The sequence below is a fragment of the Eschrichtius robustus genome, chromosome 5 (assembly GCF_028021215.1).
Source record: "Eschrichtius robustus isolate mEscRob2 chromosome 5, mEscRob2.pri, whole genome shotgun sequence".
Taxonomy (NCBI): domain Eukaryota; kingdom Metazoa; phylum Chordata; class Mammalia; order Artiodactyla; family Eschrichtiidae; genus Eschrichtius; species Eschrichtius robustus.
The window spans coordinates 82,203,672-82,230,856 of NC_090828.1; the positions used below are offsets into that span (position 1 = coordinate 82,203,672).

At 41.5% G+C, this 27,185-nt stretch overlaps 1 non-coding gene across 1 annotated transcript; it reads left to right on the plus strand.

Annotated features, from left to right (window-relative positions):
• Positions 1-9,308: 9,308 nt before the first annotated feature.
• TRNAE-UUC (transfer RNA glutamic acid (anticodon UUC)) lies at positions 9,309-9,381 on the plus strand. Its single transcript has one exon. It is a non-coding gene; the product is annotated as a tRNA-Glu (tRNA).
• The last annotated feature ends 17,804 nt before the right edge of the window (positions 9,382-27,185 follow it).

A 27,185-nucleotide genomic window follows, 5' to 3' on the forward strand; every position in this document is an offset into this window, starting at 1 on the left:
AACAGATTTGGAAACCCATAGCTCCAGAGAGTGCACAACACTCAATTTTGAATCACGCCGACAGCCTGTCTCATTTGTTGCCCCATCCTGACAGGAAAACACACCCAATACCCCACACATGGAATAGATTGATGCTGCTCACTCAAGCTTCTGGATGGAGGTACCAGAAATCAGTAACGCTCTTGTGACAGAGCTAATGAATCTGACGAGGACAGTTATCTGTGTCCCAACAGCAAGTAAGCTATGTAGATTTAACTTCAGGACTCTGGATTTCTGAGAGGCACTAGGTTCCATGGAGGTGATGATTATGATCCTACTTATTTTAATAAAGTGCTGAGTTTGAAACAGAGAAATAATTGTTGGAGCAAGTCCACAGGAGGTAAAATAGGCTCCTTCTCAATCCACCTACCTTGCCCTTGGGAAATTCCACACTTTAAATTCAGCACAACTGCCATTCAGCTGAAGCCACGTTACATTCATGGAACAGGCTGGACCTTTCATGTTATTTTCAGTAGAGAGTTGGAGCGGAGAATCTGGGGCTTTGGGGCTGCAGGTGCACATCTCCTGTTGGTTTAGGTCTCCTGTAACATCCATTCTTCTCAGTTGCCTTCCCTGGCCTCCTCCACCAGCGCATCCTTTTCTCCTCAAGCATCTCTGAAAAGTAACTTGGAAGGTGGTTTCTCTCTCCCTGTGAGGGCAGTTCAGTTGCACTGATGTGCTGGCACATCTCAGACAAGTAAACCAGGCTCAGAGCACCAAGCTCTCTGGGGTCCAAAGTGTTAGATGAGAGGCGTCCATTGTTAGGAACCTTGGGTTGCTCTTCCAAATGTGGCTTCCTTTACCTATTTTTTTCTCTCTCCCACCACCAAAAGACTGATGTTTATAAACACAGATTTGTGAATGGAATATGCAGTTGGAATCCTGAATTAAAGATAATTGGTAATTGATTTAGTAATAGCCGCACCTTGTTGACCTTATCTTTGTGTTCCCAAGAACAAAGTGGCCTGTTTCCTAAGAAAAGGGCCTGGTATCAGCATATTGAGAGAACTCTGAACTCCAGAGTGACTTGTTAGGAGGCAGAAAGGAAAACAACTTTGTCTCCAAATTAGAAAACAGGTCTGCTTGTCTTTCATCAGCTACTAATGGTGACTTTGGCAGAGAAAGAAACAGAAACCATTGAAATAAAATACACTAGTTACCTAGATATTTACTGGCTCACCTACACCCCTCACCTTGTTTCAGAAGGGATTTCAGGTGGGTTTTGAGAGTAGCTAAAATGCTAGGATAACATTTGGGCTGTAAGTTTGCTAGTAAAGTGGCGTTTCATAGCTGTGTGAAACTAGGAAACCTTGTCAGCTTCACAGATCACAATGTCCACTAGATAAAATGATTGCTCAGAAGATTTACAATTATTCCTGGTCCTAATCAGAATATCCAAGAGTAAATAGAGCAGCTAGGTGCTTTGAAAGACACCTTAACAGTATCCTTATAATAGACACAAAAGGGAGCATCCTCTGGCTATTTCCATATAAACTGATGGCATTATATGCAATCCAGCATAAACAATCCTGCGAGGGTTAAAATGGACCTGGATGTCTGAGGCCAAGAGCCACACCCCATGCAGATTCTGGAGCATGAATGGACTCTTTGGCCTCCAAGCAATTCTCCCTGAATAGTGTTTTTCTCTCAGCTGTGTCCTGATAAACTCTGTGACTGAGAGCTCAAAATTGTGGCTCTATTGCAACCGCCTGAAGTGTGGCTCTTCTAAGTGCCCAATTAAAGGTAGCCTTAAATGACTGTGCTGTGGAGGACAGCGTTAACGTCCTTTTCTGAAAAGAAAGGAGCTTAACAAGGACCAGTGCCAGAAAGGGACAGAAAGCTGTCCCTCCTGCTCTTGCAGTGAGCTAAGGGTGCATCCACTAGCTGGGCCTAGAAGTAATTTTGCCTTTGCATAAACAAGATGTGCATTGCTCTCTCAGGCTAGATGGCATGGGGAGGTGGGGTGGAGAAAGGGTGCTCCTGCACGCTGCATCCACATGAAGGTTGTCCTCTAGTTGGTGGCAATAGCTGTTGTTTGCCAGCTTTGTTTTCTAGCTTTGTGTGTAGACGCTTTTGTACCAAGTTCCCCATCTTCCACACTTATCCGCTCCCGCAGTCCTTCGCAGCAGTGGTCATTCCCCTCTAGGGCTGGTACACAGGCCCGTGCCTACAGATGACCCTGGCACTTTAGGATAACTTAACGGGACTCCATGGACAAAGGGACTGTGGAAATGGACATCAGTTTGAAGGCCGATTTCCCCCACCACATGGATGCCCTCCACTAAGTTTGGGGGCAGCTATAGCTTGGTCCAGAGTTTGCTGCTTGAAGACTCTACTGACCTTCTTGGTCCTTTCTCCTACTACTTCTCTATTTCATGGGGATGAAATGGCCTGAATAGTTTTTCAACCCATATATGCAATAGCTCCAGCTGTTTAAAACATGCCTGAGTGCTTAACCAAAGAAAACAACATTTGAAACCTATTTTAGGCAGAGACAAGCCTGGACTATTCTACCGAAATATTCCCCCTAGTGAGGGAAATGAGATTGCAGGGAAAGGGGTGGTGGTAGAGAAAAATTCTTACTTCTCACTTCATAAACCCCTCTGTACTGAGTAAATAATAATAATAGTAATTCTAGATAGATGAATTTAAAAACTCCTTCTAAAAAATTAAAGTCAGATAAGGGAGCACTTGGGCTTGGGAGAGAGACCAAGCTTGTCTCCATGTATTCTACAACTCTGGTTATATTTCTTAACCTCTGTGAGTTTACTTGTGAAATGGATCTAATGTGCCTATCTCATAGGCTCCTCATGAGAACTAAATGAGACAACGTGGTACAAATTGGCTAACACAGTGCCTGGCAAATAGTAGAGGCCCAATCAACATTAAAACTACTATTTCTTTTCTCTGCCCTCTGCCTTTTTATTTCCATGGCTTGAGGTGGTTAAAATTAGATACAATTAGAACTGTAGCACATATAAGATGAAACCCTGCATTTCTACTCTGGCTTATGTTTTACTTTAAACTCTTTAACTTAAAACTAAACTAAACAGAACATTCCTCCCACCCCCCAAAACACCTCATTCCCTGGCCCTGTCTGGGTCCCAGGCATGCAGAACTATTATTCAAATCATCACAGCCATAGGGCCCTGCCAAAGACATAACATTAGATCCTTCAAAGTGAGAAGGTCTTATGTTTACTAAGGATGGACATATTTATAGCTACATACTTAACCAAACCCTCTGAAAATTTCAGTTTATTTTTCATTTTCCAAAAGTTCTCTTCAATAACTATTTATCACATGGCCTTAAGACCCAGATTTGAGGGAAAGGATCTGCCTTTCCTTCCTTCTTTTTTCTTACCCTCCTTCCCTCCTTCTCTTCCCTGCTTCCATTTGCTTCTTATTTTAGGAAATTCTAAAGCTAATTTTTAAAAGTTCATGTGTCTGTCTAAACAGCAACACAGTTATTTCCTGTTCAAAATCAGACAGAGATAGGCTACTTACCCATGAAAAATCTCATGTCATAATCATGAGCTCGCTTGTGACTGAGTTTATGTTCCGCTGGAAAATAAATGCTACCACCTTCACGAGTGAGATTTTAAAGGATATCAGCAGGGGTTCTAACGTCCCGGGAGGACTTCCAAAAGAATTTGCAAATGATGTTTGAAAATAAAGTTTGTCTGATTGTTTTCAACAAATCTGTTGGAACACATCCACCCTGATGTATGCTCTGCCTTGGCTTTGTAAAGAGCCAGACGTTCCTCAGAGTCAAACCTGGTGACTAAAAGTGAGCAAGCCATTAGAGTAGTTTGTTTTTGTTTTGGTTTTGGTCACCGAGGAAGGAGGTAATGATACTGGTCTGCTTGCATGATTTGTAAACTATCTCTGAAGGCCTTTTTCCAAAAGAAGAGTTCCATAAATGCAGTAAACTTGTCCAAGTCTCCACTTTGAAGGATCACACTGATTTGGGGGTATGTATACTGCTTACTACGTGCTTTTAAGCCAGTCCCATCGCTTACTCACCTTCTCTCCTCTTTATGATCCATTGATATAACTTAATTAAGAAGAAAATATTGGAACATAAGACAGGTAACCTTAATTTTACCCATCTTTCCTGACTCCTGAGCGATGAGAAAATTCTTCAGATGAGAGTTTCGCCAAAAAGAACAATAACATCCTTCTCTGCACTGTGTTCTCTGACAAGATATTTCTTCTTCATTATTTTTACAAATTTATGAGCAGCTCTGAAGACATTTTATTTGAATAAGATGGAGAATATTCAAGCTTGACTTTGTTACTTTTAATATAGCCTGCAGTCTGTACAGAATTCATCACTTTTAGAGTCACCTTATTCTAATTAGAAATAATTTCCCATTATATGAAATAGTAAGAAGAGCGGGACTAGCCCCCAAAATACTTAGAATAGAGAATGTCAACTTTGTTTCCATGGGAAAACTGAAGATTCCGTTCCCACCCTAGAAGTTGTGCTTGCTCTCAATAGTACAGTTAACAGCCCAGAGCAGGCACAATTATTGACTTCCCCTCTGTCCTGTTGCTTGATCTATAGCAATAAATTCCCAGGGCAGCTGTGCAATTATACACAACGTGATCACTATCACAGCAGGCCCAGCTAGATACGGATACACAACGTGATCACTTACCCAGTAGGCACCGTTCGATATGATTACACAACATGATCACGACACAGCAGGTCCTTTAAACATGTATTCCTAACATGGCCGTGATTAATATACCAGGCAACTTGCATGCTTCTGGACTTCAGCTACCATCCCTGCAGGAACACCTTGATGGGGACGTGTCATAAAATAACCAAATCCACATGTGCACTCAGGTGTAGACACCCTGCACAAGGTCGTTTAGCACAGCAGGTTCTGCCATACAAAAATTTGACCATGGACACAGTGGAAACAGATTTGATCCTGCAGACAACATGTGATGGGACCTTTCAATGGACTGCTAACATGGCAGGCAATATTCTGACTTTAGCCAAGTGCAAATAAGCAAAAGCCTAATGATGAACAAAAGATCTATCATTTAGAAAACGCTGCAACAAATGGTCCCAAAAGAAAAGACAAGGAGCTCACTGCCTTCCGTGGAGTGTGGATTTTCCTGCACCCACACCTCCAGTGCCCCTGGCAGAAGAGGATGGCTTTGACATTATCCTGTTACTCTCATTAGAGCACATCCTTTTGATGGAAGGTGCTATGTCTCTGAGCTGCTTTGATGTGTGTGAAAATACACCAACTTCTTTGTGTAAAGTAACGTTATCAGCAGTTGTGTAGAATAAAAAAGAAAAGCCCTTTAAGCAAATAAATGGAATACTTCTTTTTTTGCCAGCTTTAAAGAAACAAATGGATTTGCAGATTTGAAATCAAATTAACAAAAAGGAGAGTAATTATTTTATCAAAGAGCTTTTCATTTACTTTTTTAAAATTTTTATTCATTTATTTATTTTTTTGGCTGCATTGGGTCTTTGCTGCTGCACGCGGGTTTTCTCTAGTTGCTGAGAGTGGGGGCTACTCTTCGTTGCGGTGCCCGGGCTTCTCATTGCGGTGGCTTCTCTTGTTGCAGAGCACAGGCTCTAGGCGCGTGGGCTTCAGTAGTTGTGGCACACAGGCTTCAGTAGTTGTGGCTCGCGGGCTCTAGAGTGCAGGCTCAGTAGTTGTAGCGCACGGGCTTAGTTGCTCCGTGGCATGTGGGATCTTCCCAGACCAGGGCTCGAACCCGTGTCCCTTGCATTGGCAGGTGGATTCTTAACCACTGCACCACCAGGCAAGCCCCCTCATTTACTTTTAAATGATGTTACTCCCATAGATTCCAATTTGGCTGATCTGGAATGTGGCCCAGAAATGTACATTTAACAGATACACCAGGTGATTCTGCATCAGAGTATTTTATATGGCTTCGTCCCATTGGTTTTCTTTTCTCTTTCCTCTTTTCTCTAATTTTCATCTTCCTCTTGCTTTCCCTCTGTCTCCTCTCCCATTCTATCATCTTTTTTCCCTTGGCTCTATCTTCCTCCCGTAATTTTTTGTTTTTTCTCTAGGTGTGGGCAGGAATGGGGAGATTGGGTGAAGGGCCATAAGGAAAAGAGAAGAAAGAAAATCCTGTCAATTTCATAAGCCTCAAGTCATGTTCCAAAACAGTGTGAGGTCTCACTGTAGTCCCTGTGCCCCTTTAATTGTAGCACACAGATCATGCCACCTAAGTTTCTACAGTCATGGTTAATAGAGGGAGGTCACCAGGAGTCAAGAGAAGACAGGCAGAGATCTTGGACTGAGCCTGCAATCGTCCAAGTTTGTTTCCACCAACTGAAAAATGCTGCATTTAAAGTACTTACAGCAAACCCAGGATTGGAACAACTATCGTCTTAAGTTCCCACTAGTGGTCTTTGTAAATAAGGAGGATCCAGTATTCGTGGTCATCCCTTTCCTCTGCTTTCTACCCCAATTCTCCATCTATTTACTGGTCATCTGGTTTTTTTTGTTTGTTTTTTGTTTTAATATTTATTTATTTATTTATTTGACTGCTCTAGGTCATAGTTGCTGCATGCGGGATCTTAGTTACAGCATGCGGGATCTCGTTCCCTGACCAAGGATGGAGCCTGGGCCCCCTGCATTGGGAGCATGGAGTCTTAACCACTGGACCACCAGGGAAGTCCCGGTCATCTGGTTTTGTTTGCTTCTCCCCTGGACTGTTTCATTGAACACAGTGAAGTAATATAGTCTGAAGAACCCTAATTTAGGAGTCAGGAGATCTGTATTCCCATCTGGCCCTGGCATTAGCTACTCTGTGAACCTGGAGAAGTCCTGCAACCTCTCCAGTCTCACTGTCTTCACTGTAAATTAAGGGGGTTATCTGCAATGCTCATTTTAGTTGTAAAATTATATAGAATAAAAAGAAGTCATATTCCTCTCCTATAATGCTTCAAGATAAATAAGGCTAGGCATAAATTATAATAAAGTTTTTAGCATCCAGAATAAGTGATTTTTTTTGTCCTTAAAAACATTAAAACTAGCAGTATCTTGTCTAGAGTCAGAATTAAATGGCTGCCAGATTTCCTACTGTATTTGTTAGCTCATAATCAAAGGTAGTCTGAATGGTAAAATATAAACTTAAAAAGAGGTTAATGTTTTGAATTAAACTACTAGTTTCTTAAATGTCCTGATTATTAAGGATATATTATTTTTTTCATGATTATCATTTAAGGAAACTACAAGAATGCTTTTATAAAATTAAACAGTTTGAGTGGATTAAAACATTGGCTTTATTATTATCACACCTCATATTTAGGATCCCCCTGAGTAGCGTGGGGAAAAAATATTTAAACATCTTTTCTGAACACGTATAAACAAGATGAGAATAGGATATAGAATTAAGGCATATGAGTTCTTAGGACAGAAATCTTTCTCCTTGGACACAAAGTATCAGCCTTTATGGTGATATTCCACAGAAAGAGGGAAGAAGGGTGCGGGAGCTGCAGGGAGGGAGGAAGGGGAAGGACAGAACTAACACTTATGGAACAACGTCATTTATCAGGCACTGTGTCGTTTACCAGGTACTGTACGAGGCACTTTGAATTCATTTAGTACCTGACCACTGAATATCTTCTGTGCCTAATCTGAGAGCTGATGATGGAGTGTCAAGGAAGGAAGACATGGCCTTTGCCTACATTTAATCTCATAACCATCTTTAAAAGTCCATATTATTGACCCATGTTCTTTGCACTGCTCACCTTGCATTTTACTGCAATTCATAAAGTTTATAGTGTTTCCTCCCACCCCACCCCCACCCACAGGACATAAACATACCTTTCCTTTTCTATCCTATAGCTAGTGTTGGTCATGAATTAAGTGCTATTGAGTAGAGAACTATACAGGATCTGTAAAGCAAGCGTTACCTCCTTTTACTAAATTAACAAAATTAATAAGAATATTAGCATCCAACTTTTACCATCTTCCCAGACAGAGAAGTCAATCAGGAAAATTAACAACAGCCTGAAATTTCCTTGGATTTCATACAGTTCTATATTTTTTGTTTTGATTTTTAATTTTTAAAAATTAAACTTACTTTAGTTGCAGTTTAAAATTAAATTAAAATTATTTTTTAACTGTGCAGTTCAGTATTACTAAGTATATTCACATTGTTGTGCAACCAGTCTCCAGAACTTTTCATCTTACAAAACTGACACTATGGCCATTAACTAACAACTCCCGTTTCCCCTCCCCCCAGTCTGGCAGCCAGCATTCTACTTTCCGTTTCTATGAACTTGACTACTCTAGGTACCTCATATAAGTGGAATCATACAGTATTTGTCTTTTTGTGACTGACATTTCACTTAGCATAATGTCCTCAAGGTTCAACCATGTTGTAGCATGTGTCAGAATCTCCTTTTTTAAATTTAAGACTGACTAATATTCCATTATATGTGTATACCACATTTTGTTTATCCATTCATCCATCAATAAGCACTTGGGTCACTCCTACATCTTGGCTATTGTGAATAATGCTGCTATGAACATGGGTGTGTAAATATCTCTTTGAGACCCTGCTTTCGATTCTTTTGAGTACATACTCAGAAGTGGAATTGCTAGATCATATAGTAATTCTATTTTTAATTTTTTTGAGGAACCTCTGTACTGTTTTCCATAGGGGCTATACCATTATACATTCCTACCAACAGTACACAAGGGTTTCAATTTCTCCCTATCCTTGCTAACCCTTTTTATTTTCTTCTTCTTTTTTTTTTTTTTTAATAATAGCCATCCTGACTGGTGTGAGAGGATACCTCATTGTGGTTTTGATTTGCATTTCCTTAATGATTAGTGATGTTGAGCATCTTTCACATGCTTCTTGGCCATTTGTATATCTTCTTTGGAGAAATGTCTATTCAAGTTCTTTGCCCATTTTTAAATCAGGTTATTTGATTAAAAATAAGTAACTTGATTGTGTGGCATTTTGTAGTTTATGTAGCATTTTCACATACTTTACTATATTTTATATTCACAGTAACCCTGTCAAATTGGCAGGTAGGTATTTTGCCATCTACAATAACAAAAACTGAGAATGAGAGAAACTGAGTACTTTGACCAAATAGCCATTAATAGGCAGGACCAAGAGTTCATGAGTTGAGTTCTATATTGTTTTTGTTTGAACATTTTAAAATATTTAGTATATGTAATCAATGGAAAAAGCACAGAATGAATTTCTGGACCACCCATTAAAAATCATAGACAAGATGGGAATTCCCTGGTGGTCCAGTGGTTAGGACTCAGCACTTTCACTGCTGTGGGCCTGGGTTCGATCCCTGGTCAGGGAACTAAGATCCCACAAGCTGTGCGGCGTGGTTTAAAAAATAAAAAAATCATAGACAAGAAAACCAAGCTGTGAGTTTGAGATAAATTTCCTGGTGTCTTGTGGACCTAATCCCAATTTCCATGCCCCACTGCACTATATACATTTTCTTTTTCCAGATATCAGATCCAGGAAGTTATTGTCAACAAGACTCTTTTCCAAACCCCTCGGCCTTCCTCCTGCATTCTGAGGGAGGTGAGACAAGGAAGCAGTGGAAAGGGGCCCTGGGATATTCAGTCAAAGACGTTTCCCATCATGGCCCTAGGATCCTTGTTCTTAATCAGATATGATTTAAGTTAAAGGTCCAAGACTCCCAAACATAATACTGGTTTTCCATATATCTTGACTCAGGTTTGATGCTCTTCCCTGGTTGACTTTGTGTAAGAAATTAGGGGACTCTTCCATTAAAATTAAACAGAAGGTACACTGCTTGGGAATCTTTGAACTTTTCTAGAGTGTGTTTCTGCTTGCAACCCTGCAATAAGAGGGGATGTTGGGGAGAGAGGAAAGTTTTAGAAACAGTTTGTTTTCCAAAGACCATGTCCTTGGGACTTTCACCTTTTCACATCATTCACTCATTCAAACAGTCAGTAATGCCTGCTACACTATCCACTTTCTACCAAGTTAGTAATGCTTTCTACTAAGTGCTATAATGATTCAAAGATGAGAAAGTACATGCCTTTAGTGCCTATTGCCGAGTAGAGGAGACAAGACCTGTACACATTTAACTATGATGCAACATAGAAAGTGATAGGTATCTTAAGAAGCCCACACAAAAATGCTATGGGGAGAGAAACTATGGAGAGATTACTTCTGGCTGATGGGCTTGGGAGTACGTCAGAGAAAGCTTTAGGGGGAAATATTCTCTGATCCTTGAAAAATATATGAACAGGTAGAAATGGGGCAAGAAGTTCATTCTTGGCAGAAAGAAATGTGTGAACAAAGACACAAAGGAGGAAAGGAGAGGATGCCTTCCAGGATCAGGAACCTGAAGGATGAAGCATGGTGAGTGGAAAGATCTAAGAAACAGTCCACAACAATTCCAGTACTGGTCCTGCCTATTAATGACTATTTGTTCAAAGTACTCAGTTTCTCTCATTCTCAGTTTTTGTCGTTGCAGATGGCAAAATATCTACCTGCCAACCCCACAAGGGTTATTGTGAATATAAAATTTAGTAAAGTATGTGAAAATACTATATAAACCACAAAAAGCTATACAAGCGTAAGGAGTTTTTATTGGTGGGTTGGGGCCCAATGATGGAAGGCCTTGAACATCAGACTGAGGGATTTGCACAAGCCACCTGCATCAGACCCAGAGGTCCTTCACCAAGAGTTCCCATTGCTACCCAGGGAAAGTCCAGTTACCTCTTCTACACAATGTGATGTAATCTGGTACACCAGCTGTATACACATTTGGTAACTGGTATAGGTTACACACCTGTAACTCACTTTGTTAAATTAACTTGCTACAGTTTCAAAATTTTAAGCACAACCTTCCAGGTTTCTCTGTTTTCCTCTTCTATAGATTGACAGGTTTGTCCTCTGGCCTGGACATTGGGACCACCGTTTCAAATTTCTTGTTTTCACAACTCCCCTTCTCAAGCCCACACTAGGACATGCCTCCCAGCTCCACTGATTCCTGAAGAATCAGACTCAGTCCTGCTCTGAGGTTTGGAACGCACTGCTCATCTCACATTGAAGGTAGTTCCTGCTTCACATAGGTGAAAACAATTTAAATTCATTAAGGGTGAGTATATTCATTGGCGACAATGTCTCAAAGGACCTGCAGTAGAAGTTAAACTGTCATCGTTTTGAAATTTGTGCTGGTGTTTGTTTTATACTTAACTTTTTGACTGTCATTAACAGTGGATTATTTGCAAAATTAAAACCATTCAGAATAAAGGTAAAGTGAATTCCTCTTTCCTGCTGCCCACCCACTAACTGCTCCCAAATGCAGCACCATTTCTCCGTAATCAGATACTTTTGCCTGGACTCCTACTGGTCTCCTAACTAGATGCTCCTGCCCAGTCTTACCTTCTTCCCGTCCAGTCTCCACAACGGTGCCAGAATGGTCATTCTGAACAGGTACATCTGCTTGCGCCTTTCCTTTGCTTCCTCAGCACGGCCTACAGCCCTCCATGCCTTCCCCCTCTGCCACTTCTCCCCATTCCACACCACCCCTCACCACCCCGCCCGGTGTCGTGCCCTTTCAGCCACACCCCACACCCACTGCACTCCAAGCCTGCTGTGCTCTTCCACAGTTGGCTTTTCCATGTGCTATTCCCTGGAGTTTCCACTCAGTATCCTCAGAGCCCACCTTCAAGTCTCGTATCTATCAATCCCTCCTCGATGAAGACACCCTGATGGGGATGCCCGCCCATCTTCCCCATCCCCACCCGGGACATCATGGATTCAGGCTTTCTCTCGGCACTTCGTGCAAAATTAACTCTATTGGGGCACTATTCGTATTTCATTATCACTATTTGTTTGCTCACTTGTTGCCACACTGGATCCTGAGCCTTTTATTTTTGCAAGCCTGGGTATCCAGGACAGTTGAGCCCAATAAATCGTTGTTAAATGAATGAATAATGTACCCACAAACCTTGACTTTAGAAAGTGCTCTACAAATCTTAGTTCCCTTTCGCCCGTTTTCCTATCCCCTATTCTCTTTAGTGTCTAACAACCTTAATTTCCATTTCAGCTCGACCCAGGTCACCATATGGGGACCCCAACCACAGATGTCCACTTGGAGGGAGTCATCTTGCCAGTCATGATGAAGAGGCCATTTTCTATTTTCAAGCAGACTAGAGTGAAAGAAAAAATTCTCACATCCATCAACTCTATTGCACTCTCTTGCCTGAATCAAGCTTTCGGTTACACTTTGGAGAGAAATGGTTTTGTCATATTCATTTCTACCCAAGTCTTGTAAAATAGAATTTTACCCTACTGAGTAATGACAGAAAAGAAAACTAAAGGTGATATACCAATCAATTTAAACTGGAAATTCAGTTCAATATTGCATGGCTTCTCTGTGCCGGCCGGGGTGTGAGCTAGGTGTTCACACATATTCTTCCCTCTGTCTGGAATAATTTATTTAGTTCAGGTTTCTCAACATTGGTGCAATGGATATTTTGGGCCAGATAATTCTTCGCTGTGGGGCTTTCCAATGCATCCTAGGATGTTTAGCAGCAACCCTTGCCTCTACCCACTCGACGCCAGTAACACCCCCACCCCAACTGAGACGACCAAAAATGTCTCAAGGTATTGCCAAACGTCCCCTGGAAGGCAAAATCACCCCTGCTTGAGAGTCATTGACATAATTGATTCCTGCTCACCCTTCGTATTTTAGCTAATGTGTCACCACCTCTTGAAAGCTTTCCTTAACCCCTCAGAATGGATCAAATGCCCCGTTACATGTTCTTATAACATTGTACACCATTTCTTTGGAATATGTATCAAGGGTGGCAACTATATATTTATTAGCATGGCTATTTGCTTATTATTTTTCTCCTAGTCTATAAGATCCATGAAAATGGAAACTGGGTCTACTTTTCTCCCTGTCGTATGCCTTAGCACACTTCCTAGTTCATATTAGGTACCACCGTAAACAAACGCTGTGTAAAAGAGAGAACGGGAATGCAGAGATCAAAGATGCCCTCAATAGCAAAATTCAAAAACTTTCAGAGGAAACATAGATATGAACCATTGGCCAGAGGCATCTAAGAAGCAATGTAGCTCACGGGAGATGGGAACTTGTAAGTAATGTTCTTTCCATATACTTGAAAGACAGTGGAGAGCAGCTATGAAATTAATGTCTCAGGAAAGTCTCTGATGAGACACTATGGGGGTGTGAGAGGATGGCTACATACAGACGTGGAGTCATCTGCAAGAACAGTGCTGTGGAGGCTAACATTAGCCCAGGAGCTGAGGCTCACGTAATGGGCTACAGGAAAAATTTTACGATACCATATTTAGATGGCAGGGCTCGACCTGCACAGAAAGCAGCAGCCCTGTAGCCCTTAAGGGAACCCAGGAAAGGAGGAAGCTAGGGGAGCATGGAATCATCCACTCCCAGTTTCTGATACATACTGTATCCATGGCTAAATTCAAAACAAAGTAAACATTTTAAAATTTCCTTTACTGAATGAATAACAGATCATTTTCCTTTGTGAAGATGTAAGCAAAATAGGAACTAAACAATTTAATCTGTCTGCTGTCAACGTCTTTTCCAAATAGGGTTCTTAAATTGTTCTCATCTTTTCTTACTCTAAACTTTCCATTTTGATTTGTTTGATGTTTGTTTATTAGAGGGGTGTTGGAGTCGGGGTCTTGGCAGGAAAAAGACGGACACAATAAAGGGATTGTTTATAGGATGTGTTGAGAAACCACAAGGATGGTGCTATATTTAGGGTCTAAGAGTGAGGCACTCTTGTCACCACTAAGCCTGAAGGGGTAAAGGAGAGGGGAGTGGTTACAGGAACAGAGAGAGAGTTACATAGATAGAGAATGCAGAAGAGAATGCAGCCGGCTTGTAGTGACCAGGCAGGGAGGGAGCACAGAAAATGAATCTATACCCAGCTTTGCTCTGCTTCCCATCTCCACCTCCCTCTCATCTGCTTTTGCTCCTTAGTGGTAGCAATCCAGCAGGCAAGGTTACCTGCTGATTCAGTTCACAAAGGTGAGTCTCCAGGGCCCAGGACAGGAAGGAGAAGGGTACAAAGAGAATGTGGAGGGGCAGCAGAAAATATCCAGCACACTGTTCCATTACACACCATTTCCAGATGGTGGTCAATAATGTTATTTTGCACCTAACACCAACGTTTTGTAAAGTAACATTGATTTCGTGATATCACTTTTTTACTGGGAGATAGAGTATATTTCAATTGTGTGTATACTTTGAAGGTAGACACAACATAGGAAATCCTGCATGGCTATCTCAGAGACTTGATAATTTCCATAGTCATTGTAGTGACTCAGACTAAGAACTAGTCTAGCGCCAGCTTCCAAGTACCTTGTTACACTCTTGAACATGGCTGCATGACAAAGACACAAAACTTAACCCGTTTCTGCCTCTCTCCTTTAGGGGTGTGATAGGATCACATAGTAGAACCTTCTTAACTTTCCCTACAAAGGATGTAGGAGCAGCAGATGTGAGAAGAGTCATCATGGTCCTTTGAAGAAGCTTAGAGGGAGGGAGAGAGAGAGAAAGAGAAGAAGAAATAAACAGCTATTGGGATGAGAGGGATGCTGGGGCAATAGGTGGCTAAAAAGAAATGTTAGGATGTTTGCCTGTTTGTCGTGCAATAATACATCTCTCCCCTTGGAATTTTCTGAGAGACCTAAATAAAGATTGAAATTACTTCCCAATTTAAATATGAAGCTGTTCAGAAAGCGACCCTAAGTCATCTCAGCCTTCTATAGGCTACAGGAGCAAAGAACAGATGGCCATCTGGACAAGGGCCCTAGAGCCAGAAGGAAAATCCAAAGAGCATGGGAACTCAGAGACGCCAGCATCAACATGATGCCTGGGTGAACTCTCCCCTACTCTCACCTACATTTTCCAGGAAAAGAAAGCACTTTCACCAAGGGCAACATGGAGAAAGTACAGCCTAGCTCAACACACTAATAGGTGCAAACATTAACAAATGGGTTGGCGGCCACACCTACTAGACAGACCCCATCTTGGGATGACGAAGCCTACTGGGGTGATTTTAGTTGCTGAGACCAAGCTTGGGCTTCTGTCTGTCCCATCTCTTGAGTCCTGACCTGGGCTTGTCGCCCATGCTCTCATCTGTCCTGCTCGTTACTTGGCACTCTTTCCTGTTCACAGACTCAGCCTCCACCCGTGTGTGCCGTTGATGAACCCCTTCTGCAAACTCTAGCCCTAGCATGCATTTGAATTCCAAGTTTTGATAGCTTCTTTTCTCAGCACTGTATTTCTTCCAATTTTGTTTGGGATTCTTGACACTGTCTTGGCTTGAAATATTGATACACACTATTCTTACCTCATAACCAGGACCAGTTGGGGTCTGATGCTAAACCAAATTCGTGCCACTACCCTCAAGATACTCCAGCCTGGCCAACTACCTCAATTCCTGCAAACCAATATTATATCATTAATATTTATTGTTTTTTTTCCTATAAGCCTAGAACTTTGCATGAATTCTCTCTTGTAATCTACAGGAAATACACGTATGTAAGAGAATACTGCCTTTCCTATTTTACAGATGAAAATACTAAAACATAGAAAGGTTGAGTAACTTGTCTAAGATCAGAAAGCCAGCTGGTGGTAAAGCTGGCATTGGAACCCAGGCAGTCAGACTGCTGAGCCTATGCTTTCACCCACGCATTTTAGAACATTTCCAACCTTCCGGAAAGGGGATGACCCAAGACCTTGCCTTCCTTCCAGTTTGGAACACCGTCCCTCATTCTGTACCTAGTGAGATCCTTCTTCACGTCTCAGTTTACATGTTTCCTCCTCAGAGAGACCTCCCTGTTCACCTGGCTAAAGATAGTCTCCCCCGCTTATATTCTCTCATGCATCCTGTTTTTCTCCTCTGTTAAATTTATCCCAACAAACATTCCTTTGCGTGTTTACTTGTCGAATGTCTTACCTTGCTTTGTAAGGGACGGGGTCTGTTTTGCTCTGTACCATGTCCCTCACATTCAGCTCAGCAACTGACCCATAGTGGTCAATAGTTTTTGAATAAAGGAACAAATGAATAGACTTCTTTCTGGCATTCTCCTCACTGCAGAACCTTTCAAAATTCCATGCAGTACCTAAATTGCTGGGTCTGTGGCAAATGCTTTTTGCTGTGTGCTTACTGCTGAGAAAGCACACATTCATCCTTTGAAGGTAGATTTTATTTTTAGAGGTAGATAAAAGCCTTTTGAGATCAAATTTGCAAGGAGCAAGTTTGTCACAACTAGGTAACCTAACTTTGGTTCAAAAGTGCCTTGTGATTATAAAATAGTAAGGCTGTGTGTGTATGTCCTATGGACACTGCAGAAGAGGGCTTCTAATGGTTGCCCGATGGCCGTGTTCCTCACCAGTGTACAATCTACAGGGAACAACTCAATTGGTCACATACATTCTAGCACACCTGTTCAAGATTAGCTTTATTGCTTTCTAATTAGATCTCCAGTGTGCCTCATTTAGTCCAGTGTCCTCAAACATTTTGGACTTTTGTATTCTTAAAAAGTATTGAAGATCCTCAAAGAGCTTTTGGAATAAGGATTATGTCTATGAATACTCACCATACTAAAAATGAAAACTGAGAAATTTTAAAATCATCGATTTATTAGATCGCTTAAAAATTACATTTCTTTTGCTATGTTGTTTTGGGGAAAAAAAAATCCAGTGTCACCCACGTATGTGGTTAGAAAAGGAAAAGTGTTTTAATAGCTTTTCAGATAATCGTGGAATTCTTTGATATTATACCCAAACTTAACAATTGGTAGTTTCTTAAAGATTAGTTCAATATGAAATAAGAAACCATGTCAATGAAATTTTTGTACTTTGTTACATTAAAATCCATTCCCCTATCTTGCATGATTTGGATTGACCCATGCGTGATTTTGTAGTATCACGTATTTGGTCAGTTAGACCAAATATTGGTTCACTGAGTTATGAACATCTTCCAAAAGTTTGTGCATTTTGTCATACAATATCAAAAAATAGCATTCATTAATATCACTACTAACATTGTCAGGAATCTTCAAGTACTGGGAAGTTGTCAAGATGATAGTGGCAATACGAGATTTCCAAAATTAGTAATTTTAGTAGTTTTTGTTTGAAAGCATGAATTTATCATTGGCAACAAATGTTGTCAGTTATTTTCCTTCATAGTGATAGGCCCACTTTATTCATTTTCAAGAAAATGTCTACAAAATAACCGTGAAAAAAAATGGGTAGTTTAGCTCACAATTCAATCAATCACACAGTTGCTTTTCTTTGAACTACATTCGGCATACAGAAGTGCTGTATTTGTGCTTCCCATTATATCAGACAGAATGTTAAAAAGACTTGTACTCAAGATTCAAGATTAAATGAAATTAATAATTTTTACTACTTCAACAAGGAAATCCTTAACTGAAACTGGCTTTTCTTTTTCTTTCTTCTTCTTTTTTTTTTTTTTTACTGTGATTTTGTGGCAGTTAAGAACACAGTGACTACTGCCTGGTATCTTGACTTGTGCAAAGGCACCAGCAGGTTTGCCCACCATTGCTTTCACACCAGTGCAAATGTCAACACAGCAGCAAGGCAAATAACATCTTAGTATCTTAATGAAAATAGCTTTAACCTTTCTAATCCCCTGAAAAGGTCTTGTGAACTTCCAGGAATCTGCAGACCACTCTTTGAGAACGGCTGTGTCCGTCTATCTGCTGTGAAACTTTCCAAAAGGCTTCAGCAAAGGTGTGGCATTATCTTCCAGCATAATGTGACCAGACAATACGCTGGTAAAACAGTGTAAGCCTGAAACTGAAAAATGGCTCAAAAACCATGAGAGAAAAGACAATGTGTGAGAAGAGAGACTCAGTTATAGACGAGATTAGCATTTTTTATTACAATATATTTGGGTACAAACAGATTATCGTGGGACTGATTCTATAATCTGCTTTTCTTTGCCCACAACATGCTTTGAGAACAGTCGCAATGGTCACTGTCTCTTGCTGGCTTCTTCTAATTCCTATTTCTCAGAATACAAACTCTAGAAATATGAATTTGCTTTTGAGGGGGAAAGGTAACAGGAATTCAGGGAGGAGGCGCCTTTACCTGTAACCAGAATCTGCCTTTTAGCACAAATTCAGTTGCTTCATACCAATTGGATTTGAGTTCTCACCTCTGGCTAATTTCACTTCATCTACAGTCTCTTTCCAGGGTGCTTTTCTGGTAGTGTTTAGTAGCTAATTCATAAATGCCTGATGACATCTGTGAGAGGACAATTTTGTGAGTAAGATATTTACTTGGGGGGTCAGGCTTTATTTTTAAAATGCAAAGCACAGTGGTTCCTTTAAAGCATGTGGCAGCCATAGGGCTGTTCTCCGTGTGGAGCAAATGCATTGTGTTCACAGTCAAGGAGCAGTGAGCAGGGGAGCCCAGCTCTTAAGTCCCTTTGTGTAATGTTGAACAACCTGGGATGCTGTGTTTGCACAGTGGCCCTAGGGGAAGGGACCTCCAAGAGGGAGCAATCCAGGTAGGATCTGGATGAGGGGGGAAAGAGGGAGGAGAACAGGCCACATTTGTCACATTGGTGAAGTTTGACTGTCGTCAGAGAAAACAAAACCTTCTGTCTTCTTGGCCTCTTCACTGGCTCTGAACGGTGCAGGCAGAGTTCTCCTGGGCAGAACCCATTCCACTCCTGGGGATTAGGCTTGTACCAAAACCTCACTCTAGCACCAGGCCAGTGAGCCAGAAGCACTGAGAGAGGTTGCTGACCAGCAGCCTTACCCTGAGACTGTGGAGGCAGGGTATGGGGGTGCACACAGCAGTGGGATCCCAGGAGTGGATCAGCCGCTGCTTCCCGTCCCCACCCCTAGAGTGGATGGCACGGACTCTGCTGCAGCCCCTGACTGATGAATTGCAATCAAGAGAATTTTTCCCAACCTGCTGTGTCAATAGTCAGGAGGGAGCTTCCCTGGTGGCGCAGTGGTTGGGAATCTGCCTGCCAATGCAGGGGACACGGGTTCAAGCCCTGGTCTGGGAAAGATCCCACATGCCGCGGAGCAACTGGGCCCGTGAGCCACAACTACTGAGCCTGTGCGTCTGGAGCCTGTGCTCCACAACAAGAGAGGCCGCGATAGTGAGAGGCCCGCTCACCGCGATGAAGAGTGGCCCCCACTTGCCGCAACTAGAGAAAGCCCTCGCACAGAAACGAAGACCCAACACAGCCATAAATAAATAAATAAAACCCAAAAAAAAGTTAAAAAAAAAAAAAAAGTCAGGAGGGAAAAGATTATGAAATATGAACCAGGAGAAGGGGAAAGGGAACCAGAATGTTTTTCTTCTCCTGAGGAAAGGCTCAATGACGGGAGAAAACTCAGCCTGAGCCAAGGCTGCCCATGGCAACAAAAACAAGGGTGCCTTACATTTTCAAAAGTACAACACCATCATGGGGCATTTCCACACTCCATGTCACCACGGCTGCAGATCACTACAACCAAATGAGGTGGGCAAAGGGAAAAGCAAGCGTCACATCTCACAGAATGCTGGGGAATATTTCTAGAATAAGGAAATATACGACTCGTAAGAGCTGCCCGTACATTCAAGCCACAAGGCTGCTCCTTGGTGTAAAGCTAAAGGTAGAAATGAATGCCAATGTGAGTGCTTTTAGAAACATTTCTTTTTTGATGTCACAAAAAAACAAGAAGGACCTGACCTTTCTCTCAAACGTAGAACATTCACAATGAGAACAGAAGGTATTCTGTTTTGGAGGTTTCTGATGAGATCATTACATTTTTCTTTTCTTTTTTCTTTTCTTCAAAACAAGAATAAAGGCATCCAGTGACTTTCAGTTTGCCTTAGTCTTTATCACTCCAAGGCCATTAAGACTTGACAGTGCACACAATTCCAGTAATAAGCGTTTGTTTGGTACCCAGGTAAAATCGCCAGTATCAGGACTTTCTCATCCTTAAGCTCCCATGGGCCTCCTGTTGGTACCTAGTGTCAGAAGAATTGGGAAAAGATTCAACTTCTTGGAGCCCAGGCTTCACGTCTGTGAAATGCGATGACAATATCTACTTTACAAGTGATGGAGTAAAGGAGACACAACACAGGTAAATGTGTACAGCACAACTGCCTGGCACTATAGTGTTGAGTAAACTCATTCGATGGTCTGCTGGAGTTGATTTGTATGAGCTCACAAGAGCTGATTGTTATACTTTCCTGAACTTTGCTAGCCAGCTGCTAAACCACTGGTAGTCTGAGACTGATCATGCTAAGAGTATTCACACAACAGAAATTAGCAAACTATAAATCAGGGTTCCTCCCCAACCAGTCACTAAAAATTTACAAATGCACCACTACTGCTCTTTTTTTTTTTTTTTTAAATGAATTTATTTATTTATTTATGGCTGCGTTGGGTCTTCGTTGCTGCAGGCCGGCTTTCTCTAGTTGCGGCGAGCTGGGGCTACTCTTCGTTGGGGTGCACGGGCTTCTCATTGCGGTGGCTGCTCTTTGTTGCGGAGCATGGGCTCTAAGCGCACGGGCTTCAGTAGTTGTGGCTCACGGGCTCTAGAGCGCAGGCTCAGTAGTTGTGGCATACGGGCTTAGTTGCTCCGTGGCATGTGGGATCTTCCCGGACCAGGGCTTGAACCCATGTCCCCTGCATTGGCAGGTGGATTCTTAACCACTGCGCCACCAGGGAAGTCCCTACTGCTCTTAATAAATATGTTTTTCTCTTTTCTCCTATTCAATATTGTGCTAAAAAATAGGACGAACTAAATATTTTTTGGGTATAAATGTCTTGCAGATGCGATGAATTTTCTTTCACTGGGGCAGAGCCTCTGTTGGTTTAAAGCACCAATGAGCAATTGTGGGATTCCAGGAATCAGCAAGCTTAGTGGCTATAACAGACACTGTTGGCTGCCTCTCCAACAACCACTGCCCCCCACCCTGCCTTTCTTCCCTCATCACCAAACTAGGTTCCTTGATTTCAAGGAAGGTAGGCTCCGATCCAAATTTGCAGCCCCAGAGATGGATCACGATTGCTCTAGTCAGTCATGGCAGTGTGATTCTCCCTCACCATTGATTGGTCTAGCAGCACTCATATAACTGATTTCTGGCTTCCCTTCTCAGATAAAAAAGCAGACCCTTGTTCCATACGACCCAAAGCAATCTACAGAATTAATGTGATCTCTATCAAATTACCCATGACATTTTTCACAGAACTAGAACAAATAATCCTAAAATTTATATGGAACCATAAAAGATCCAGAATTACCACAGCAATCCTGAGGAAAAAGAACAAAGCTGGAGGCATAACCCTCCCAGACTTCAGACAATACTACAAAACTACCGTAATCAAAACAGCATGGTAGTGGCACAAAAACAGACGTATGGATCAATGGAAAAGAATAGAGAGCCCAGAAATAAACCCACACACTTATGGTCACTTACTCTTCAACAAAGAAGGCAAGAATATACAATGGAGAAAAGACAGTCCCTTCAGCCAGTGGTGTTGGGAAAGCTGGACAGCTTGCATATAAATCAATGAAGAGAGAACACTCCCTCACACCATACACAAAAATAAACTCAAAACAGCTTAAAGACTTAAATGTAATAAAACATGACAACATAAAACTCCTAGAAGAGAACACAGGCATAACATAGGCTCTGACATAACATAGGCCCTGACATAAATTGTACCAATGTTTTCGTAGGTCAGTCTCCCAAGGCAATAGAAATAAAAGCAAAAATAAACAAATGGGACCTAATCAAACTTATAAGCTTTTGCACAGCAAAGGAAACCATCAGCAAAATGAAAATATTTGCAAACCATGTGACTGACAAAGACTTAATTTCCAAAATAGAGCTCATACAACTAAATAACAAAAAAAATACAACCCAATCAAAACAATGGGCAGAAGACCTAAACAGACATTTCTCCAGAGAAGATGTACAGATGGCCAATAGGCACATGAAAGGATGCTCAACTTCACTAATTATTAGAGAAATGCAAATCAAAACTACAGTGAGGTATCACCTCACGCTGGTCAGAATGGCCATCATCAAAAATTCTACAAATAACAAATGCTAGAGAAAGTGTGGAGAAAAGGGAACCCTCCTACACTGTTGTTGGGAATGTAACATTGGTGAAGCCACTTTGGAAAACAGTATGGAGCTTCCTTAAAAAACCTAAAAATAGAGTTATCATACTCTTGGGCATGTATCTGGAAAAAACTCTAATTTGAAAAGATATATGCACCCCCATGTTCATAGCAGCACTATTTACAATAGCCAAGACACGGAAGCAACCTAAATGTCCATTGACAGCTGAATGGATAAAGAAGATGTGGTATATATGTATTATATATATATATATATATATATATATATACACATACAACGGAATACTACTCAGCCATAAAAAAGAATGAAATAATGCAATTTGCAGCAACATGGATGGACCCAGAGATTATCATACCAAGTGAAGTAAGTCAGAAAGAGAAAGACAAATACCATATGATATCATTTATATGTGGAATCTAAAATATGATACAAATGAACTTATTTACAAAACAGAAACATTTTCACAGACATAGAAAACAAACTTACGGTTACCAGAGGGGAAGGGGTTGGGGAGGGGTAAATTAGGAGTTTGAGATTAGCAGATACAAACTACTATATATGAAATAGATAAACAACAGGGTCCTACTATATAGCACAGGGAACTATACTCAATATCCTGTAATAAACCATAATTTGAAAGACTATGAAAAGGAACATGTATGTACATATATATATATATACACACACATATATACATATATATATATGTGTGTGTATATATATATATATATATATATATGTGTGTATATATATATATATATAAAACACACATACACACACACTGGTACTTTGCCGTACACCAGAAACTAGTACAACATTGTAAATCAACAATACTTCAAAAAAAAAAAAGCAGACCCTTGTTAGAAGAAAGCCTTTGAGTCTTTTTCTGCCCATTCACTTTGGTATGGGGATGGGATGCCATGTGACCATAAGACAACAGGCAGGTGGGAGAAAAGCCAACTCCCTGAGGAGGTCTGAGTGGAAGAGTGGAGAGTGTCTATTTCTGTGACAGCATTATTGAGCCATTGAAAATGGCTCTCACTAATAAAAAATTGTTTAAACCACAATTATATTTTTCTATTACTTATAGCCCAAAGAATTCCTATCTAATACAGGAAGGCAATATATTGCAAGTGCAGCCGTCTTTTCAAAGTTCCCTAGATTACACTTTGTAGTTAACACCTACTTATAAAGCCCACCCTGGCTCTAATCTCAAAGGGCAAAGGGCTCAGAGAGAGAGGGGACCATATTATGGTGAGGAGAAGATAGGTATGGAATGGGATGGGAGATATTAATGGGTCTGGGAACTCCCCTCTGGACCTATGTGGATTTATTCAACGATTATAATTGAATCAAGCAAAGATGGGCATCACTTTGAAGTTCTTAAAGGAACTTATAGGGTATTCCTCTAGGCACAATATCATTAGGATCTTCTTAGGATTACTTTATCCAGACTTATTCTGAATGCTTACCAGAAAGGATATCTGGGAAATTCATACACAGCTGGCAAATAAATGAAAGAGTTTTTTTTTTTTTTGAAGTATAGTTGCTATACAATATTATGTAAGTTACAGGTGTACAATATAGTGATTCACAATTGTGGTTATACCCCCTTTATAGTTATTATAAAGTACTGGCTATACTCCCCCATGTTGTACAATATATCCTTATAGCTTATTTGATACCTAATAGTTTGTACCTCTTACTCCCCTACCCTGATATTGTCTCTCCCCCCTTCCCTCTCCCCAGTGGTAACCACCGTGGAATCTAAAAACTACAACAAACCAGTGAATATAACAAAAAAGAAGCAGACTCAAAGATACAGAGAAAGAGGTTTTGAGTGCTGGAGGAGGCGGTAGGGCTCTCTAGACGCTGTACCTATTACCCTTTCAAACAAAACTTGAGAAGAATGTGTCATCATACATGTGAGAAAATAAGAACCCAAAGAGGATGAGGCTTTTCTAGCAGAGGAAATAGTGAACTCGCATGTGATGTACTGGCCAGGTGTCAGAATCTGCTTATGACCCGCCCAAATGACAAGAATCTTGCAGCCAAGTCAGGGGACTGCCAACAGCCGTGGAGCAGGGAGGAGGACATTTCAATGAAGTCGGCAGTGTAGATCTTGTTTCTGGAGGCAGAGTCAGAGACCTCTCTGCTGGATGGGATGGTTTCCCTCCATGCTCCACAGCAGGGGCTTTTCCAGACTGCTGTAGGAGCTCTGGGCTCAGGAGACAGGAAGTGTGATTCAGGAGGGTATGCAAACAGGCCTATATGCTTCATCTCCCACGGCCACAGTTCCCAGCTCATCTCTTTCTCTGCAGTGTCTGTGACCATGTCTGATGGCAGCTTCTTCATATACCCCAAAGGCTATAAGGTTCAGAGAGCTCAGCTGGCAGGCAAGTGCCGGAGAGGGACAATGCCAATAATGAGAAGCCACATTCAGGGCCTTTAGCACTGGGAAATGACAGAGAATGCTAGGAAGTCCATGAATGGCCTCTGAGGCTGTTTAGAGCTTATCAAGTCCTCCTTTCTCCTTTTGCTGAAAACTCCCATGGAAGTGAAAGGAATCTCTGTCTCGTTTATTTCAAAGGGGGGTTTGTAAAAAAAAAAAAAAAAAAAATTCAACATTATCCAAGTAGCTCCTTACTGGCTAATTTTCAGAGCTAAATATCTCAGCTGTTGCAAAACATATCTTTTTCATATTAGTCAAAGAAACTGGTGATGGGGTCTGACATCAGATGCATTTTCCCTTTATACATTCTGTTTCTCTCTCTTTAAAGAAATAGCCAATGCTTAAGGCTTTTCGGAAACTATTTTTAGGGAACAACTGCTCACTGATAAGAGTTCATCAGGATAAAATCAACTTCAGGAAGCAGGGGAGTTACTGCAAAGTGTTCTTGTTATTTGGGATCAATGAACTCCAAATCTCTTAAAGCTGTCATAGACCCACAAAAGAAGCCTGTTCCCCACGTAGAAAAGTAAGCAAGGATGTGTCAGGGGCACTCAGGAGTCATGGTCTTTATTTGGGGGGTGTGAGTGGAATTCCAGAAGTGATGTCTGAGTGAGTATACAATCACCTCACTTCTCTCTCATCCAGGAAGCAGGCACAAAAAAGCTGTGTGTGTGTCTGTAAGCTACAATCATGCTACGATTACATCACTCAAAATAAGACTATAAATAGTTTCAGTGACAGAGACACAATCAAGTTACCTTTAAAAATGTGTGTTGGGGGCTTCCCTGGTGGTGCAGTGGTTGAGAATCTGCCTGCCAATGCAGGGGACACGAGTTCGAGCCCTGGTCTGGGAAGATCCCACATGCCGCGGAGCAACTAGGCCCGTGTGCCACAACTACTGAGCCTGCGCTCCGCAACAAGAGAGGCCGCGACAGTGAGAGGCCCGCGCACCGCGATGAAGAGTGGCCCCCGCTCGCCGCAACTAGAGAAAGCCCTCACACAGAAACGAAGACCCAACACAGCCAAAAATAAATAAATAAAAAAAAACCCCAAAACCTCAAACTGTACATTAAAAAAAAAAAAAGTGTGTTGGGAGCCATGCTTCTGCTGCTACTGCTGCCAATTTTAAAAAAATGGGACCCCCCCGCCCCGCCAAAACCAAACACCCTGCCATAGGGAGATCAGGAATTGGAGTAGCGTTGGGTGAAAGGGGGAGGAGGAATTTGCCCAGCTTCACACAGGTGGCCCGTCACTCGCTCTTCCTCAGCTACTCTGCCCGCCTGTGCCTCCATTTCACTATTTCTGCTTTCTCAGAGTTTTTGCTTCCTCATCTTACTCACAGTTTCTGTTTCCCCTTAACTTCTCTGACCATGTGTGGATCTAACTGTACCTCCCAATTTCTTTCAATACACCCTCTCAGCCCCTGAGCTTGCTTCTCCCTGCCTCACTGGCCAAGTGTTTCCTCATTCTGGGCTCTGGGAGAGGGTTTGATGGCTCAGTTCACCACTTCCTATACAGCTGGCTGTCCTGAGGATTGATTGCCCTTAGATACAGCCAGTTGTAACTTATGAATAGGGTCATGTGACTCAAAATGGGGAAGTCTTGGAGGTCTCTTGCTTGGGTGCAGTGCATGGGGCAGATAATAGGAGATTGTTAATAGTCCTATTAACAATGGTGAGTACCACGATTGACATGTCTAATATAAATGTGTAAGTATGCAGTTAAAATATCCTCTTAATTTAAATTTATATTAAGGATTTAAAAAAATTGATTTGTCTAACAGAACTAAAGTTTGTGTGTGTGTGTTTTATCCTGAATAAGAATTCTGAGTGAGGGCTTCCCTGGTGGCACAGTGGTTGAGAATCTGCCTGCTAATTCAGGGGACACGGGTTCGAGCCCTGGTCTGGGAAAGATCCCACATGCCGCGGAGCAACTGGGCCCATGAACCACAACTACTGAGCCTGCGCATCTGGAGCCTGTGCTCCGCAGCAAGAGAGGCCGCGATAGTGAGAGGCCCGCGCACCGCGATGAAGAGTGGCCCCCGCTTGCCACAACTAGAGAAAGCCCTCGCACAGAAATGAAGACCCAACACAGCCAAAAATAAATAAATTAATTAATTAAAAAAAATTTAATAAAAAAAAGAATTCTGAGTGAAAAAACAAATGCCATAGAATATGCATCTCAATTGAAATGTTGCCTCCTCATGGCCTTTCTTCACCATCAAATATAGAGGAACCACTGAGCCACTTGCCCCCAACTCCTCATCAATTTATTTCCTCCATAGCTCCTATTATCTGAAATTACATTAAAAGATAATTTATTGCCTCTCTTTCTCTCCCCCTGAGACTGTAAGCTTCTTGAGGGCAGGGACTTGGTTGATCTTGTTTACCACTTTATTCTCCAGCACCTGAGACAGTGACTGACACAAATAAATATGAGTTAAATAAATGAATTAATAAATAAAATGGAGTTGATGATGAATATATAAGAGAAAAAGTACTTGTAGTCTTTAGAGCTCTAGCTTTAG